Source organism: Podarcis vaucheri, assembly GCF_965113315.1.
Source record: "Podarcis vaucheri genome assembly, chromosome: 16".
NCBI classification, from domain to species: Eukaryota; Metazoa; Chordata; class Lepidosauria; order Squamata; family Lacertidae; genus Podarcis; species Podarcis vaucheri.
The window spans coordinates 31,838,065-31,857,908 of record NC_138754.1 but is presented as its reverse complement, the minus strand read 5'-3'; the positions used below and the strand labels follow the sequence as shown (position 1 = coordinate 31,857,908).

The window sequence follows — 19,844 nt, the reverse complement described above, 5'->3', positions numbered from 1 at the left end:
GGGCGCTGGCAAAGGGGGACTTGCCTCCCCTCCGCTTTGCTCAGGCTTGGTGTTGAGGCTCTCCCTAGCATCTTCTGATCCCTGCGCCCCTTCCCCATTGGAGGCGGGGCTTCCCTCCTTGCCAGAGGAAGAACTGCTTCGCAAGATCTTCGGAGGCTCCCTGTAACGCAACTGCCCTTCCACCTCTCGCCTCTGAGCTGATGGCAGTTCCCTGACATCTGTTGTCACTGTTTATGGGGTGTTAGGAGAGGGGGATACCTCTGGTGGGAGATGCATCATGCTCCTCCTGGGGTAGTTGTCCTCATTTGGTCCTCACCCTGCACTTGGCTCTCAGCTGTGGCTCCTGGAAACTGTCAGCATGTGACAGCAGCCACACTCCAGGAACAGCTTTGACTGGCTGGGCTTAACCAGGTGAGGGTAACCGGCGCATCTCAAAGCTTCAATGAGTTAGGGACTTCCCTGCCATGCAAAGACAGGCTCCAGCAGATTGAGTAGATAAGATCAATAGCAGGTCCAACAATCAAGAAGGCGGTTTCTGCATGTGCTGTAGAAGGAAGCGAGGGGCAGACAGGGCTCGCCAACCTGGTAAGGTAGCCCGTCTTGAAGGAAAACTCTGATCCTAAACCTCCACCACCTTTGGGAAGAAAAAAAGGCTACACTAAACCAGAATGGAGTCCCTGGCAATTGTTTTGTACCTTGCCTCCTTCCTCCTGCAGCCAAGCTGGTGGCAGACATATTGCTCTGCTTTCCTTTGGACCACATCAGTGAGGCCGAGAAGATGGACTTGGCATATAAACACTGCCCAAGCTTATGCCCCAGGGAGGTCACTTGAGTGCTGCAGCAATTTGACTTCACCCCTGGAGGCATAGTCCGTTGTCTCTCGAGACAGATGGATGCCGACAAATTAAAGTCAGCAATCCAGGGACGTGGTGGAGGTATTACTTGGCAACCAGCCATTGGCTGAGACAGGAAGTGCTCTGATTGGCTGTGCTGCTGTGAGGGAGTTTTCTGGTGAATGTTAAGTTGGACCTAAGCCTGCCCCCGATGAGACCCTCTCTGCTTCTTTATCCTCAAACTATACATTTTTTGGGAGGTTCAGTTTCCTCTGTAAAATGCCATCAAGATTTCTTTTGTCTCTAGACTCCTGTGTTATGTAAGTGACTTCGCTAACACCAACAACCGCAGTGTAGTCATAGCAGAGTCACTTATTCCAGGTGATACAGGGCAGGGATGAAGTGCAAACTCTTGGCTCCTATGTTTGTGTAACCCCATGTACACATTCTGTAGATCTGTAGTCATATCCCATTTCTTTTTATCTTAAAAACTGATAAACCACTTTTCAGATGCACATTTATGAATCTCAGAGTGGTTCATGATACACATAAAACATTCAGATCCATAAATAACAATAGTTTAAATGTCTTGATGGGACAGGCAGCCCTGTATCAGGAAGTTTTTAATGCTTGGTGTTTTATTATGTTTTTATATATGCTCTTAGCCGCCCAGAGTGACTGGGGAAACCCAGCCAGATGGGTGGGGTATAAATAATAAAAATATTTTTATAATTATATACTTTCAGCAACTACAGCAGCCAGAACTACAATAAAAAGGAATCAGTTCAATAGTCAGGAAGTACCAGAGTAACTCCAGAGGTCTCTAACTGTCTGCAAAATAACCCCATCATCACTGCTTGCCTTATTGTTTTACCCCTTATGTATTTGCCGCCTTGTGCTCCTTTGGGAGGAAGGTGGGGAGATAATTTTAATTAATAAACACACTTATTTCATCTGCATAGTCTAATCTGAGTTTGGGCCTGGTAGTTGTCAGGAGCGAGCCAGCAGTAAATCACACAGAGCGGTTGACGTTAACTCTTTACTAGAAAACAGGATCTGCAAAGGAGTGCTAAGCCTACTGATACATAAACTCTTATTCGGTAGAGACAATTGCGAAGACTGAAAGTCCCTGCCTTCCCACAGCTGCCTAAGGTTTTCTCCAAGCAATCTGAGACTGCTCCTGCCACTTCATGCCTTTTCTGGTTCTGGGAGAACATCAGGGAGGGGAGCTTGTCACAGCAGGCAGGGGAGACACCCGGGACTCGGCACCAGCCCAACTCATCTCTGTCTCTTGGCCTTCCTCATCCCACTATCCTGTTTCAGCTTCTGCCTCTGAGTCTGGAATGCTCTCTGTCACAGACTCGCCCTCCTCACTAAGCCCTGTTATCTCTTTAGCTTCTGGCACCTCATCTTCCCAGACTTCTCCCTCTGACTACTCACTGTTGTCCCACCACCAAACTCCAGGCTCTAAGTCTTCTTCTCTTGGGGTCCCCTAGTTGGTTCCTCCTACCATTCCCCTGCGTCCAACCGGTCTGTGACAGTAGTTGTGAATCATTTCACCTTTAATCAGGAGGGTGGACTAGGCAATCTTTGGTTCTTTCTATATCTTTCATTTTCTGCTACTCCGAAGAACTGACTGCTTTAGAAATCTAGTCCTGAGCCACTTCAAAGGTGCTGATAAATGCCTTTGATCTGCCAGGTTGGGATTGGAGGATCCTAATCTCCCTAACCAACATGGTATTACTTATATTTTTCTTTTCTCCTGTGACTTCGCATTTTCTCCCTTGCTTGTTTAATATAGCCGAATTAAAAAAAGGGGGGGGAGGGAAACCATCTTCGGTTAAAAGCCAAAAAAAGCCAAAGACCCCAAAAAACTCTCCTTCAGTCTTTGCTCCCCGCCCCCCATCAGTCTGTACCAGAAGCTGAGCAAATACCAAATTAACCCCCCTCCTCCAAGATCCTGGCTGGTGTCCAAAACCTTTCCAGAAAAGGAAACATTGATAAAATCTGCCTTGTACAACAAGATAGCTGAAGAAAGGCTTGTGCCTTTGGTGGTTTGGCTGTTTGAGTCTGTGTATAATCCATGTTGTATTTTGAACTGCGGGTGCCTATCCACAATTACAGCTCTCTCGCTGCTCAAGAAACCTGGCCAAAGTACATTGTGCCGTGATCGTTTTTGTTGGTTGCTTTTGCACAGCAAAGGATTCCTGCAAATGAAAAAAGTCTTTAAGTTCTGTCTCTCCTTCCTGTTTTGATAAGAAAATAATATAACAAGAGTCGAGTTCCTTCTTTACAAGAATGAGAGCCAAGACTTTTTGTTGTTGATTTAAGGAAAAGGATTCGGCATTAGGTTTCCAGTGGGAATAAACAGTGTATAATTTGAGATCTGAACCGACTCCCTTGCTAAGATGTATTTTGGGACACGTGGAATAATAAAACTCGCCTCTTGTTCTATATTTGAACTTCAGTGGTATCCAAGGTTTTTGTTTCCACTCCAGGCCAAGTCCAGCTCTTTGGGGGCCTTTAGTCAGCTTGGCTGGGGTGGGGGTGATGGCTTGACATATCTGGGGGAGTAGGGCTAAGTAGAGGCACAGCCTGGTGTAAGGAGGCAGTCATTTCCATCCTGTCCTGTGTTCATGGCAATCAAAGCTGTTTCCGTTCTACTACAGTTCAGCTTCTGCTAAAACCTACCATGCTCTATCCTCCACAGCCAGAATAGATGTGATTTACTACAGAAAAATCAGCAAGGCATTTCAATGGAAGGGAAATATTAAGAAAATAATGTTATTATTTATGTAACATTCGTGGACACAAACATATTATCCAATACTGCTCAAATTCACTTGCATATTTGCACTTGGGCATACTAGAATGTATTTTGTTAGACTGGTAAAGTTGTGATTCCTGCCTTGTCGGGATCGGCCCTTCCAACTCTACAACTTGATGATTCTATGAGAAACCTTACTTTGCTCCTGAGAATTAGCCTGATGAAGCCAAGTGACTAATACACATTGCAACAATGCAGCATGTACTGAGAACTGGTCATTTGAAATGAGACCATTATGCATGCGATATACCAATGGCAGAGGAACAAACAGGCTCTGACCAATACCAATGGAGGGCATTCGCTTACAGGATTGGTGTGGGGCTCTTTCTGCATTTCTTGATTGCTGAGCACCAGACCTCATGGCCAAGTGCCAGATCAGACCAAAAACCTATCAGCCTCGCCCAATCAGAAGGCTCTCTAGATCAGCATGCTTTTTCCCCATAGAGGCTGACCATTGTGGCCATCTTTTCTTATATGTGAGTTTGAGTTAGTTAATTCAGATAAACTGCATACCATAAAGGGTACCTTTGCACCAATTAAACTGTAAGAGAAGCAGTTGTGCACCAGAGGATTAATGGCGATCTCAGAATGAAGAAATACAGTAGTAGTAATGTTTGTGGTTGGCTGGGATTCTGAACAGGATCCCACCTTTTGTTGCAGATTTCGGTTGTCTCTCTAAATGCATCACTCTTATGTCTGAACTGTGAGCTTTCCAGAGGCATGTGGTTTCTTAAAAACAATTCACTGAAGTGGTTGGATGGAAAGGTCCGTATAGTTAAAGCTATGGTTTTCCCAGTAGTGATGTATGGAAGTGAGAGCTGGACCATAAAGAAGGCTGATCGCCGAAAAATTGATGCTTTTGAATTATGGTGCTGGAGGAGACTCTTGAGAGTCCCATGGACTGCAAGAAGATCAAACCTATCCATTCTTAAGGAAATCAGCCCTGAGTGCTCACTGGAAGGACAGATCCTGAAGCTGAGGCTCCAAGACTTTGGCTACCTTATGAGAAGAGAAGACTCCCTGGAAAAGACCCTGATGTTGGGAAAGATGGAGGGCACAAGGAGAAGGGGACGACAGAGGACGAGATGGTTGGACAGTGTTCTCAAAGCTACCAGCATGAGTTTGACCAAACTGCAGGAGGCAGTGGAGGACAGGAGTGCCTGGCGTGCTCTGGTCTGAACGACTTGTTGTTGTTGTTTAGTCGTTTAGTCGTGTCCGACTCTTCGTGACCCCATGGACCAGAGCACGCCAGGCACTTCTGTCTTCAACTGAACGACTAAACAACAACAACAACATGCAGATTCCGATCGCCGTCTCTCATCCCACCCCAGCTTTTTTTTACTCCTCTGAAAAAGCACTGGTCTGAGCTGCATGTGAACAACTTTTGTGCAGTAAATCCACAGCCTGTGTTTGGGCTTCCAGAAGCATTAGTTGAATTGTTTGAATCAAGGGCACAGTGGAGACTGTTCCATTCAGCGCCCATGTGTTCATCCTGATAGCCCTTTGTTTCAAGAGTTGGAGGGCTGCAAATTTTTGCTGATGAAAGTGCAAAAACAGCTGGGGTTTTTTGGTGTGTTTTTTTAGCAGCTCTCTAAGATCAAGCTACTGTTTGTAGACCTCGGCAGACAATTGGAATGCATCCTCTGTTCACTGGCTTTGCACAATGCAAGCTTGTGACCTCTGCCTCTGGCTGCTGGGGATCTGAAAGTGTTGACGTAGAAGACTTGGGCCTGTGCAAAAGTTTAATTATGTTGAGTGGATGTGGATGGCAGAACTGACCGAATGCTTCTCTGGAAATGCTTCCAGACATTTATCACAGAAGATGTGGCATTCTAAATTGAGTTGTTCCAGATGGTCGCCATGTATTGTAAGCAGGGAGCAGGGAGCTATGGGACAAAAAAAACAACCCTGGTGTGCCAATTCTAGACCTTCACCATCCATGACCTACCAAATTGGTTGTGTTTAGGGCAACGTGCTTCCCAGTTTGTGTCTTCAAAAGTGTATCCACTGCATTTATTTAATAGGAGCCCTTCTGAGATCGTATTGCAATCTCCCCCAATCCAGTTGCTATGCAGAAACCCTGTTCAGCAAACTGGTTAAAGTCTTTAGTATGCATAGAACAAGTTGTACATACCCTGAACAAGGGTCATTATTTTTTTAAAATTGTTTCGGAAGGGCATAACATCCACTTCATACTGTCCTGGCCCTCGGTGCCAGATCAAGAACTTGTTCTCCCAGTCCAGTTTCTGCCAAAGGCTTTAATGCATAAATCAGATTGGAACATAGCCAAGGCATGGGTAACAAGGTGCAGCTGGTACAAAAGGTATGCATGGCTATGTGGAAGCTAAGATATTGATCCAACACGCCCCGTACACTTTCCTTTTGAAGAGTGGGGCAGACACAGCCTTAGTGCAGTAAGCAGCCTGAGTTCTGGGACCAGGTAAGCATACAGGTGCTCCTTTGAGGTGCTTGGGTTTGTGAGGTCCGTTTGCTCCTGCGCTGGTGTCTCTATGTCCTTGGAGATGGGGGTGGTGTTGACACTGACTGGCATCTGATTTAGTCGCCTCTCCAAAAGAGAGAGGCTTTTCACTGATACAGCACAGCTCCACAGCAGGAGGTGGCTAAAGGTAAAGGGACCCCTGGCCATTAGGTCCAGTCGTGACCGACTCTGGGGTTGCGGCGCTCATCTCGCTTTATTGGCCGAGGGAGCCAGTGTACAGCTTCCGGGTCATGTGGCCAGCATGACTAAGCTGCTTCTGGTGAACCAGAGCAGCGCACGGAAACACCTTTTACCTTCCTGCCAGAGCGGTACCTATTTATCTACTTGCACTTTGACGTGCTTTCGAACTGCTAGGTTGGCAGGAGCAGGAACAAAGCAGCAGGAACTCACCCCATCGCGGGGATTCGAACCGCCAACCTTTTGATCGGCAAGCCCTAGGCTCTGTGGTTTAGACCACAGCGCCACCCGCATCCCTCCCAAGGGCATACAACTCCCCAAGTTCCTCCCATTCCTCCTCAGGATTCGGACATCCCTTCCAAGACAGCTCCGTGGGGTTTATGGCACACACAGAGAGATTTCTGCATTCTGGGAGGTGCAAGCTATCTTGGTGATGTTCAATATTTTCCCGACACAGAGATACCCTTGTAATGTTGTTGCTTTTCTTAATTTTCATAGTGGAATATAGACAATTACCAGCTGAGATATCTGTGTAAGGTTGGTTGGTCTAATTGATTTCCCCCCACTCAGAGGCATCCATGCACACTATAGGTATTTGGTGCTCCGAATGCTGCATTAATGGGCATTTAATGTACATTGCAGCCGGGAGACTGACATTTAGGAATCAGGGAGGTAAAATACAGTTATCTCATTGTACTGTTGCCAAATTGCTCTTGAGGGAGAAACACAAAACTGTGTTATAAAAAAAGCTTCTTGAAAATACAGTGGTACCTCAGGTTACATATGCTTCAGGTTACATACGCTTCAGGTTACAGACTCTGCTAACCCAGAAATAGTGCTTCAGGTTAAGAACGTTGCTTCAGGATGAGAACAGAAATCGGGCTCCGGTGTCGCGGCAGCAGCAGGAGGCCCCATAGGCTGAAGTGGTGCTTCAGGTTAAGAACAGTTTCAGGTTAAGTACGGACCTCCAGAACGAATTACGTACTTAACCTGAGGCACCACTGTACTTGATTGTGCCTGTCCCTTGATAGTAGTCTGGGGTCTCTCATTCTCTCTTTTTTGGGGGTGAGGCTACACACAGAGGTGTTGGAGAATTCTGACGGAATAAAATATGGCAATAGAAACTGCTGGTGTTCACGTATTTATCCCATGTCCAGAATGGAAATCAATCCAGGGAATAAGAACAGTATTTGTTGTGATTCCTTTCAGTCTGCAGATTATATGTTATTGATTTCATCCCGCTATTTGCCTTGTGTTTCCTTTGCATTGAAATAAACGGGTTTAGTAAAAACCATAATGACAATGCACTTTACATAAGAATTGTGTGATTTATTTAACATCTAATTTCACCACAGAGGACAGTGAGAAAAATAGTGTCATTTTTGGCACAATCTGAACTGCAGCAGAACAGAAACGGTGCTGTGTGCGACGAATACAAGGCGGAATTGGAGATGGGAAACATAACATTATGGTGCCACATAGCTTAGTGAAAGCTAGCTTGGTCATAGACTGCTTTTTAAAGAGGTATTATCCATCCTATTCTTTTACACAAATAGAACCGAGAAAGCAGGTCCTTTTCCCCTCTTTATATCCCTTTGGTTGCCTGTTATGTATGTCTTACTCCAGATAGCAACTAGTTAAAAGTTTTCTTGAGATGATGTACAGTCTGCCAGAGAAGTGAGAAACTGAAATCTCAAGGCAAAAGCTTTTTCTCTTCCTCCTTCTTTTCTGCCTGGAGACAGAATCTTGAGGTCACTGTTTATTGGCCACGGTCATCAAAGTCTGCTTGGCCGGCTATAAATATGGGACGCTGAGGCAGAACAAGCTGTTCCATTAGTTAGTAGGCAATGACCTGCCACCGTCCAAATTAGGGGAATAATTCTATCTTTAGAGAGCTCAACTAGATGAGGTGGCTTCCCACCAATTACTTCACAGCCTTAGAACGTCCGATGTTGTGGTTTATTCATTTATCTCTGAGTATTCTAAGCACTGTTCTTATTTATGATTGTGTGCTATTAAAAGTTCTCTTTTTTATAAAGATTCTTTATTACAATTTACAAAGAACATAAACACAACAAAAAACGACATAAACAGACCATAGACACTGATTAACAACTCCTCATTTGACATTACATACCCTTTAACTTCCAATTCACCTCATGGTGCTTTTTATACCTTATTAGTCTATACACACTTCATTTTTATTATACTTTTCAGGTAATTATCAGGGGGGGATTACTTTATAATTTCCTTCAACTTCAAGATTCAATCCAAATCTGTCAGGAGATTTGTGCTAGTACAGTACTTTTTAAGATATTCTTTGAACATTGTCCAATCTTTACTAAATTTCTGGTTAGAATTTCCTTTTATTCTCCCAGTCATCCTTACAAGTTCTGAATATTCTATCATCTTTGCTCGCCAATCAGTTTTTGTGGGGATTACATCACCTTTCCAGTTTTTTGCTATTAAAATCCTCGCTGCTGTGGTTGCATATATGAAGAGGGTTCTGTGATTTTTTTTTGTATATCAATGGACATAATGCCTAACAAAAAGGGTACAGGTTTTTTTAACAAATGGGAATTTAAAGATATTTTTGAGTCCATTGTATATTATATCCCAAAATTCTCTTATCTTTGCACAGTCCCACCACATGTGCATAAAGGTACCAACCCCTTTTTTGCATCTAAAGCAGACATCAGAGCATTTCTTGTACATCTTGGCCAGTTTGGCTGGGGTCAGATACCAGCTATTAAAAATTCTCTTAAGGCCGTATTCAATGTTCTCCATCCATTAGCACAAAGGGTCTTGCGCTAAAGGATGGGTGAGTTTCAGTGTCGTGCAACTGAGGAATCCAGCGCTACAGTTGTACAGGCGGAAATGTCTTGCACAACAGATTGCTCAATACCATTAGGTCCAGTCGTGGTCGACTCCGGGGTTGTGGCACTCATCTCGCTTTATTGGCCGAGGGAGCTGGCGTACAGCTTCCGGGTCATGTGGCCAGCATGACTAAGCCGCTTCTGGCGAACCAGAGCAGCGCATGGAAACACCGTTTACCTTCCTGCTTGAGCAGTACCTATTTATCTACTTGCACTTTGACATGCTTTCGAACTGCTAGGTGGGCAGGAGCAGGGACCGAGCAACGGGAGCTCACCCCGTCGCGGGGATTAACAGAGGCTGCTTATGCATTCTCTTGCACAACAATGTCCCACTGGCACAAAACAGTTCATCAGGAGAACCATTATGCTGCTAAGTGACTTTAACTTAGAGTCACATTGGCTACAACCCTCAATCTGTAGCGACGACAGATACACTGCTGAATCTTACCTGTTATGATAGGCGGTACATGCTACCGTGCATAAAAACAATAATCTGTTTGTGACCCCATTTTAAGATTCAGGCTTATGAGGTAATGTCTCAATCAGGCTCAGATCTCCAATCCTTGAAAAGGGGGGCTTGCGGGAGATTGTCACCACAGTATTGTACCTTTCCCCCTGTTAACCTTAGATGGCAATCCACACATATTATAAGCTGCCCAGCTCCCTGCTGGAAAGAACTAATACCCTTGGATTTCTGGCACTTTGAAGTGGGAGGTTAAATATTTACCCAATTTGGTTATTTCAAGCAGGGCATTAAATGAAGTCCAGGCTTTGGGAGTAGCAAGCCTTGCATCTCTGGAGACAGGATTGATGAACAAAATAACAAACAGTTAAACCCTCACATTTTACCTTTGTGTTGCTTAAAAATGGGGTCAAAATTCAGTTCATTTTGCCTTTAATGGGGGTCCCATATATTACTCTCTTTCTGAAATCATATGCAACCCAAGACACAGCCATCCTTCAGAATTCACATTTGTTTGAATATTGCAATTCAATTCTCCAGCCAAGTAATGTGTACAAAAATTAATAGACTAGGCTGAAGTGTACATATAAATGTATATGTTTGTGAAAATAACGGCTGAAAATGCGTTATATTTGGGAACATTGCTTTGCCCCAAAAATGTGTCTATTAGGCAAAAATTGCATACAAAAATGTGTATATTAGGGGAAAAAATCAAACTAAAATGCTGAGGAATTCAGATGAGGACTTTATTTATTTATTTATTTATTTATTTATTTATTTGCAAACTGAGGTGGAAACATGGAGAATTGAATGGAGGCCATTAGTGGGCTACTTGTTGAATTATCATTCTTATATGGAATCCTGTACAGGATTTGAGATATGAGCACCGGAAGAATGTAGAGAATGCATATTTGGGGCTTAGAAAATAAATGTAGATGTGATTTAATGGAGCTGTTAACGGGGAAGAAAAAAAACATCAGGGAAGGAGGGATGGGAAATCAAGAAGAAAATGTGTAAAAAAAATGATACATATGATTGGAATATTTAATAAAAACCATTGTAAAGAAAGAAATGTGGAGAACCATACTTAAGATTGGAATTCAAAACAAAAACAAAAACAAGAAACTGAAATGGTCAGATTCACATGTCAGTAGTTGCAGCTTAAGATTCCCCCCCACACACACACATAGAGAGACGCATGAAGGACACTTACAAATTTTCACTTCAGTTTGTTGCAAATAAATTGGCTATCTTTACCTGCGCTCTCTGTTAAGGAGGAAAAAGCCTCTTCTTGAAGGAGGTTGTCAGTGAGAAAATAATAGAAGGTGAAGAGCCCTGAGGGAAAAGGGATCAGTTTGACAAAACTACTCAAGGGCAAGGTGCTTGTGTAAAAGGAGAATATGGCAAGCGAGTAACAGCTTGAGGAAGCTGTACATGGACTGCTTTTGGGTGGCACAAATTGCATCACAAATCTGAAGAAGAAGAGGGGTTTGCAAAGCTGAGGAGGAAAAGAGCATCACCTCAGGCAGATGGGGGTCAAGAATGAGGTGATAAAACTAAGAACTCAAACTGACTGATTCACAGAGGTGAACGACTGGGTCAAGGAGCTGAAGGCACAGAATTCTCATTTGGAGAAGGCATTGATGGCAAAACACAGCTCTGGGAAGAGCTTTAGCGCAGCTCAGGTGAGGGTGTCAGGTGTGTGTGCAGGAGCCAGGCCCTGCGACCAATAGGACTCTGCAGGACTGGGGCCTTCGTAAGTTTGTTCTGAAGAGGCAAGGCGCAGCCACACAGGTGAGACTGATTGGTAACTCACAGCACCTGGTGGCAAGAGCTGGGAAGGGAAATAAGGTCAGCATTTCCCTTTGCCTCTTTGCCACAGCAACACATTGCCTGCCTTGCTGCATTTGGTTTCTTGCTTCCTGATCCTTGAACTTTCACTTCTTGACTCCCTGCTTCTTGATCCTCGGACCCTGACTTTGTGACTCCTTGCTCCTTGATCCTTGGAGCCCTGACCGTGACTTCTTGCTTCCTGGCCCCTCGGACCCTTGGCTTCTTGATTCCCGGCTCTCTGACCCTCGGACTCTTGGCTTCCTGGCTTCCAGACCCCCGTTCCTGCTCCCACCCCGCCATTTTGACCCCGGTCCTGACATCCCCAGCCGGGACTTTGATCACCCGTGAACCAGACCATGACAGAGGGAAGTGAAACGTCAGGTGTCTCAACACCCCACACCCTGGCAGAAGAAGAACCCTGCGGATCAAACCAGAGGCCCATTCTCTTCTCACGAGGGCCTCTGGGAAGCCCACAAGAAGAACCCCAGTGCAAATTTATTTCCTTGCTTGTGATTCCCAGCACCTTGCATTCAGAGAAATACTTGCTTCTGACAAGAATGAGAGAGACAGGCTGAGGGGAAGAAAGGGAAGTAAAAGACTGCCCAGCCTCTAAGAAGCTACTCTGTCACTGGGGAAAAATTGCTTGGAGCCAAGGTCCGGAAGGAACAACAACAACAACAAAATGGCGTCAGGTGAAGGCACCTGCCTGGTATCCATAGGTACTTCCACCCTGAAAAATCTATTCTTCCAAATGCAGAACGGATATTATGTGGCAGTGCCAGTCCCTCAGACTGAAGTGCTGGAGTGGACCTGTGTGGGGTAAGGCAATCTTGTGAGTAAACTGTTCCCAAACTGTTAAAGGCTTTATGTACTAATAGTAACACCTTGAACACGAGTCATCATTGAGTCTCGCCGTATTGACTGACAAATTGTGGTATAATGGCATGGTTGGAAAAGTGTGCTGGATTTTTTTAAAAAATATACATCCAGGTTTAGTTTGTGCATCCAGAGTTTCTCACTTTGGAACCCTTGGTGCCTTACACACTACTGGATCCTCTGGTTTTAGGGACAACACTTTCTGTCAGTTGCTGATCCAAATACAGACGCCAATCCTCTTCTAATCTTGTCCTCCACTCCCTGCTGTTACGCTTCTGAGCTGCTCCTGTTAAACCCTGGTGTGTTTCTTCTGACAGTACAATGGCTTCCTTTCCCACAGTGTCATAAATCTTACATTATAATCTTTATGATCTTTAATGATTGAATAATAACATTTTCTTGAGGGTAACCTGCATCTCCTTTCTCTTTGATAACCAAAGCAACATGTGGTGTTTTTTTGTTTTGTTTTTTAACTAACACTGCTTTAATGATAAAAAAGAATCACTTTCATCTTTAAATCACATCAATTTACTTGCCTGATAGTATAGCCCACGTATGCCTAATCCTCTCTCCCACCTCCCTTTAATCTTGGCCTGATTTACAATTTATCTCAGGCCTTTCGCTGTTTCGTGTAAAAACTCAATTGCTTTCTTTTAATCTTTTAGTAGATTATCTCATATTAGCAAAGGTATATTCTGGAATGAGTAAAAAACAACTCTTGGCATTAGATTAATTCATATTGTGTTTACTCATCCGAAAGCAGAAGGCTTTTAGTTGAGATGAGGTTTTTTGGTAACCTTTGAGAACCACTTTGCCTTACACAAGGTCTTGCGCAGGTGTAAGGAACCTAAAGTCTTCCAGATGTTGCTGCACTACAGTCTCCAAGATTCCTGGCCATTGGCCATTCTTGCTGGGACTGATGGGAACTGGAGTTGAGAAGCACTTGGAGGTTCCTCACACCTGGTCTTGGATCTATATCAACTTTGTATGTGTATGCAATTTTTACTATACCAATTGTGAGCCGCTGCTCTGTAAAGGGTAAAGGGACCCCTGACCATTAGGTCCAGTCGTGGCCAACTCTGGGGTTGCGGTGCTCATCTCGCTTTATTGGCCGAGGGAGCTGGCGTACAGCTTCTGGGTCATGTGGCCAGCAGGACTAAGCCGCTTCTGGTGAACCAGAGCAGTGCACGGAAATGCCGTGTACCTTCCCTATTTATCTACTTGCACTTTGATGTGCTTTCAAACTGCTGGTTGACAGGAGCTGGGACTGAACAACAGGACCTCACCCTGTCGTGGGGATTCGAACCGCTGACCTTCTGATTGGCAAGTCCTAGGCTCTGTGGATTAACCCACAGCGCCACCCGCATCCCTGTTGCTCTTTATAGGAGATCATAAAATCATAGAATTATAGAGTTGGAAGGAATCATGAGACCCATCTACTCCAACCACCTGCAATGCAGGAATCTCACCTAAAGCATCCATTGAACCTCTGCTTCAAATAGGTAGCTAAGTGGCACTTGGTGAAGTAAGCAAACCATGATTGATTGTGACAGATAACATTTAGCCTATGCCAAAGGAGGGAGCATAAGAGGTGTATTTGTTTGTCAGAATGCAAATGCGCCGTGAGAATAACCCTACAGAACCTTGCATTCTAACACTGAGAAGAGTTCTCCTGGGCAAATGCCTTCACAATTTCCAGTGGCTTTCCTTTGGGTTCAGAGCTGCAACACACACTGTTTACCCATGGCACCCCTTGAAGCAAAACACAAACCCTGGAGTTCTTCCTAGTTTGGGCCTGACCCGCAGCAAGATGGCACAGAAGGTCTTGGAATTTGGGACTGAACTGCTCAAAGAGCAGACCAAAAGAGAATGAGGGAGAAGTGGGTTTCCAACCCTGTGACCCCATCATAATTCTTATTTGGGGGCATTTGGACTAGCTAGTCATCAGACAAGAGCTTACTCCTAATTCTCTTTCTATGGTAATACTTGGCAGTTGTATTACCAAAATTTGAAGACACTTTGGACAACAGACAGGGCCTTGTCAGTAGCTACATCTTCTTTTGACTCTTCTTTTTAGGAGAAGCCTGCCAGGCTTGCTGCCAGCCTCCACCTTCCAGAAATTGGTTTGGCCTTTTCTTTACATGTTGCCGTTAAATGTTGCCCAGGTCCCATCAGCGCCATGCATTTCTTTCTATATACATAGAAATGTAAGGCTGTCGTCACGCAGTCCCCATGGGAGGTTTGTAGTGCTGCACACCACAACCCCGGGTTTGCCCAGAGTCAGAGCGCAGCCCCCATTGGAGAATTCACAGTGCCCATTCAGAATCCTGCATTTGCATGAAGCCATAGCAGGAGAAGAGAGAGAAATGAATGCAGGTTTTAAAATGGCAGTTTTGCATCTGCTGGATTGGGTCAGAGGTCCATCTGGTCTGGTATCCTGTTATCACAGTGGCTGATCAGTTGCCCGTGAAAACTATCATCCAGGTTCTTTAGGAGAAATCATATTCTCTAAATGTGTTTTAAACATATGGGGCAGATGTGACCATTATTTTTCAGCACCGTTTTGCAGTTGTAATAGTTGGTACATTTCTAATGACCATTTGGCCTTATTTCGGTGTCGTGCTTGCAATGATAAGCTGCCCTGCAGCCTATTTTAAATGGATAGATTTAAAATAAATAGGTTTGGGGGATGTGAACTGCCTGTTCACCTTTTCTCCTGCTCACTGGTTTTCTTCTGCAAACCTCTCGCCGCCCCCAGCTGTTTTTTAGCCTCTTTTTCCCTGGCCAGCCTGAAAGGCAAGGTTAACCTGGCTGAGGAAGAATGGCTTTTGGGATAGGAAGTTCATTTTACCTTGAGCAAATGGTGATTAACGAAGAAAACATTTGCTGAGGGAGCATGCAATTGTCAACACCTTGATTGTTACAGGCCCAGCAGAAGTTTCTGACTTTCGAGAGCCAGTGTGGTGTAGTGGTTAAGAGGGGTAGTCTCGTAATCTGGGGAACCGGGTTCGCGTCTCCGCTCCTCCACATGCAGCTGCTGGGTGACCTTGGGCCAGTCACACTTCTTTGAAGTCTCTCAGCCCCACTCACCTCACAGAGTGTTTGTTGTGGGGAAGGAAGGGAAAGGAGAATGTTAGCCGCTTTGAGACTCCTGAAGGGGAGTGAAAGGCGGGATATCAAATCCAAACTCCTCCTCCTCCTCTTCTTCTTCTTCTTCTTCTTCTTCTTCTTCTTCTTCTTCTTCTTCAAAACAAAAACAGAACCTAAAATGTTTGCCAATTTAGGAACAAGTATTTGCTGAGGTGACGTCATAATTATCTCTCAGATTATTTCAGGCATAGCTGAAATTTATTACTTTGAAACAAGGGGAAACTGCTTTATATAAAACATGTTTTATGTTGATTTAGGAATAGGCATTTGCTGAGGAAACGCCTAACTGTTAGCACCCTGGTTACTTCAGGACTAGATGAATTTGTTTTTTAAAACAAAAACAGTGCTTTAAATACTGTAAAACAAAATAAAACTATGTGGCTAATCATCTATGTATTTTAAATTATATATGTCAGTTATTAGGTAATAAAGATGGGGGTTGGGAATGAATTTTGAAAGGAAAAGGTGGTCCTTTGTTTACTCCTCAGTGTAATTCTTAAATTGAATGGTCCGGAAAGAATGTTTATTTTATTTATCTGTAGCCTATTGTTTAGGAATACCACAGTTAAAGTTAATGGGGAAAACACAAGTTTTCCTAAATTGTTTGTTCTGGCTAGCAGAGCAATGCTCCAAATCTCCCAGCACATGGAGCTAAATTCATATATCCAATTCCCAAGCTGCTGCTGCTACTGTTTATCTAAACAGGATGGACCGGCAACAAAATGTTGCAGTGTGAAGTGTTCCAACAAGTGACCAGGGGTCTATTTCCAGGATGCCCCATACCCCTTCTGCCCTGATTTTTGCCCAATAGGCCCCAAATCACTATACTTTTAAAGCAGTATTATAGCTCATTAAATGACAATGGCCTCTCCCAAAGAATCCTGGGAACTGTAGTTTGTTAAGGGTGCTGAGAGTTGCTAGGAGACCATTATTCCCTTACCAGATCAGTTTAATAATCCCTCTTCCCTGAGAACTCCGGGAATCGTAGCTATGAGAAGGGGAAATGGGTCTCCTAAGAAGTCTCAGCCCCCTAAACAAACTACAGTTCCCAGGATTCCTTGGGGAAAGCCGCAAGTGCTTAAAGTGGCATGATACTGCTTTAAATGTACAGTATAGTACAGGGACGCGGGTGGCACAGTGGGTTAAAGCACAGAGCCTAGGACTTGCCGATCAGAAGGTCAGCGGCTCGAATCCCCGCAACGGGGTGAGCTCCCATTGTTCAGTCCCTGCTCCTGCCCACCTAGCAGTTTGAAGGCACGTCAAAGTGCAAGTAGATAAATAGGTACTGCTCAGGCAGGAAGGTAAACAGTGTTTCCGTGTGCTGCTCTGGTTCGCCAGAAGCGGCTTAGTCATGCTGGCCACATGACCTGGAAGCTGTACGCCAGCTCCCTCGGCCAATAAAGCGAGATGAGTGCCACAACCCCTGAGTCGACCACGACTGGACCTAATGGTCAGGGGTCCCTTTACCTTTACCTTATATGGGGACTTAGGGGTCCCTTTACCTTTACCATATGGGGACTTAGCCACAGAACATGCTTACTCATCACTGGGGATTTTGCCTCCTTATGTCCCCCCCCTTCCAGGTCCCCCCCCAGCACACCTGCAAATATTTGAGTTCCCCTGGAGCAGGCTGATATCTGGCTCCTTTCTGGGAGTGGTGGTGCCATTTTGGCTACTTAAGAATCCACAGATTGAGAGGTGAAAAAGTTTAAGCATCTCTTGGCCCGTCCACAGAATATGGGCTGGGCCATACACTTTACTCTGGTGGGTCTCATGAAGTCTGTGTCACTACATTGGGTTGGCAGGGAAACCTACAGGATGAGAACATGTTGTGTTCTGATCCAATGGCAGATCCCACAGGAAAATAAGTGAGGTTGCAGGACCACGGATAGCTCCGACCGAGATACTTGCTCTGACAAAGGTTGGGAGCAGCCAAGAAGCCATTTCAGTTTCTGTCTCCAGAACACCACCTCTAGGCTGCACCCCCTGGCACTCCTCTGTTCCATTGCCTCCCTCTGGTGGGCTTTCTCTGCTGCTGGAACATTGATGTGTGTTGGGAGGCATCCGGTTTTTCAGGTTCAGGGAAAGGTATCCATGAGGTCCAGCCTCTGGCCCTACAAAACCCTGGTCTTCCAGGATGTTCTTCTGGGCTTCAGGTCTCTTCCAGCAATCAGCTCAGAGCTATGAACTTGTTCTGGTAGCCATCTTCAAATATCTAAAGGGCTGTCACATGGAAGATGGAGCAAGATTGTTTTCCGCTGCTCCAGAGAGTGTGACCTGAACCAATAGGTTCAAGAAACGAGATTCCAAATAAACATTAGGAAGAACTTTCTGAAGGTAAGAGCTGTTCAACAGTGGAAATGAGTAACTCAGTAAGTGGTGGACCTTCACTGGAGGTTTTTAAACAGAGTTTGGATGGCCATTTGTCAGAGATTCTTTAGTTGTGATTCCTGCATTGTAGGGAGTTGTACTAGATGACCCTTGATGTCCATCTTAGCACTATAATTCAAGATTCCATAGCTCCTTAGTTGGTGCCTCTGCAACCTCCAGCTCTGGGTTGTTTTTTGGATTATGGATCCCGACAGAAAGAACCAGTTCATTTGGCTACTAGGAACTGGATTAGAATTCCTTTGCAGTTGATTTTTATTGATGAAGGTCTCAGTGATACAAGCAGAGAGTTATACAGACTCAATGTGGTTCCTGCTCTTTGTTTATTGGGTGATGATGAAGAGTACGGGTATCCCAGGAACATTGGGTAATATCAGAGGAGAATTAAGGTGAAGGTAGAATGACTCATTGGGATGCTGGTGGCGTCTAATCTACACCACTGAGCCTAGGGCTTGCTTATCGGAAGGTCAGCAGTTCGAATCCCCGCAACAGGGTGAGCTCCCGTTGCTCTGTCCCAGCTCCTGCCAACCTAGCAGTTCGAAAGTGCACCAAAGTGCAAGTAGATAAATAGGTACCGCTCTGGCGGGAAGGTAAACGGTGTTTCTGTGCGCTGCTCTGGTTTCGCCAGAAGTGGCTTGGTCTTCTGGCCACATGACCTGGAAAAACTGTCTGCGGACAAACATCGGCTCCCTCGGCCAGTAAAGCGAAATGAACGCCACAACCCTAGAGTCATTTGTGACTGGACTTAACTGTCAGGGGTCCTTTAGCTTTTTTACGAGTGACTCATTGTATTGAACATGCAGGCTTTGAGAACGGCTGCATATTATTTTGCATTATAGCAGCTTGGTCATATCTTGGCTTCGAAAGGTTCCAGTGTTGGCCATTGTGTGCCTATCACAGTCACTGCCTTTGCTATTTTATGCTCCCATTGTCCAGTTTATCTTTGATGTGTAATAAGGCTGATAGCCAAATTTCCAAGAAAAGAAACTGAACCGGATCTGCTGAAAGTTTTTGACAAATGGAGTTGGCCGTTCCCAACTGAGGAAACAGCAGAGCTGGCCTGGCCATGAGACAGGGAGAGGCGACCCACTTTAAGCAGCAGATTTTGGTGTATAATTAACACGGAGCAAATAGTCTATTGTTTAGTTTATTAGAATGCCTTTACCGCCATGTGGGTGCAATTTGGATTTTTCTCTTGCAAGAAGCAGAATGATCTTGGACAGTTGCTGGGCAGCAGGCATGGCAGAGCTATCAGCAATTGTACCCCTGTTTTCTCTTCTTTTTTGACTTGATGACTGCTCTTACGACTGGCTACTTGCCATTCCCTGTCTCATTTCACGTTTTGACCACTTCCTGGTGAGCTATTGATCTGAAAGTATGAAGATGCTAAATGCATTTGGTACACACCTCTTTGTACCTGCTCCCTATGTTAAAGGTAAAGGGACTCCTGACCATTAGGTCCAGTCGTGAACGACTCTGGGGTTAGGGTGCTCATCTCACTTTATTGGCCTAGGGAGCCGGCGTACAGCTTCTGGGTCATGTGGCCAGCATGACTAAGCCGCTTTTGGAGAATCAGAGCAGCGCACGGAAACGCCGTTTACCTTTCTGCTGGAGCGGTACCTATTTATCTACTTGGATTTTGACATGCTTTCGAACTGCTAGGTTGGCAGGAGCAGGGACCGAGCAACGGGAGCTCACCCTGTCGTGGGGATTCGAACCGCCCACCTTCTGATCGGCAAGTCCTAGGCTCTGTGGTTTAACCCACAGCACCACCCACGTCCCTAATGGAGGCATGTAGTTGCACATATAAACTTTTATATAGCTTTTTGCGGTCTGCTGAAAGGGCAATGCTCCCTTGGCCTTAACCTCCAAACATCTCTCTGGAAACAAATCAAATTAAAATCTCCTTTCAAGGTGCAAC

The 19,844-nt window shown here is 44.9% G+C and overlaps 1 protein-coding gene and 1 long non-coding RNA gene across 13 annotated transcripts in view; one reads left to right on the top strand and one right to left on the bottom strand.

Annotated features, from left to right (window-relative positions):
- The window catches only part of LOC309521177, a 325,245-nt gene that overhangs the window by 30,705 nt on the left and 274,696 nt on the right, over positions 1–19,844 (bottom strand). The gene's annotated exons all lie outside the window — the stretch shown is intronic.
- Positions 1–19,844, top strand: part of ARVCF (ARVCF delta catenin family member) — a 605,652-nt gene that overhangs the window by 322,650 nt on the left and 263,158 nt on the right. The window contains exon 1 of one of the 12 annotated variants that reach the window (XM_082203064.1): positions 6,051–6,100. The exons of the other annotated variants lie outside the window; for them this stretch is intronic. The gene's annotated coding sequence lies outside the window, so the exon portion shown is untranslated. Of the gene's footprint in view, positions 1–6,050; positions 6,101–19,844 lie in introns of those variants that run through there. 12 annotated transcript variants of the gene reach the window in all.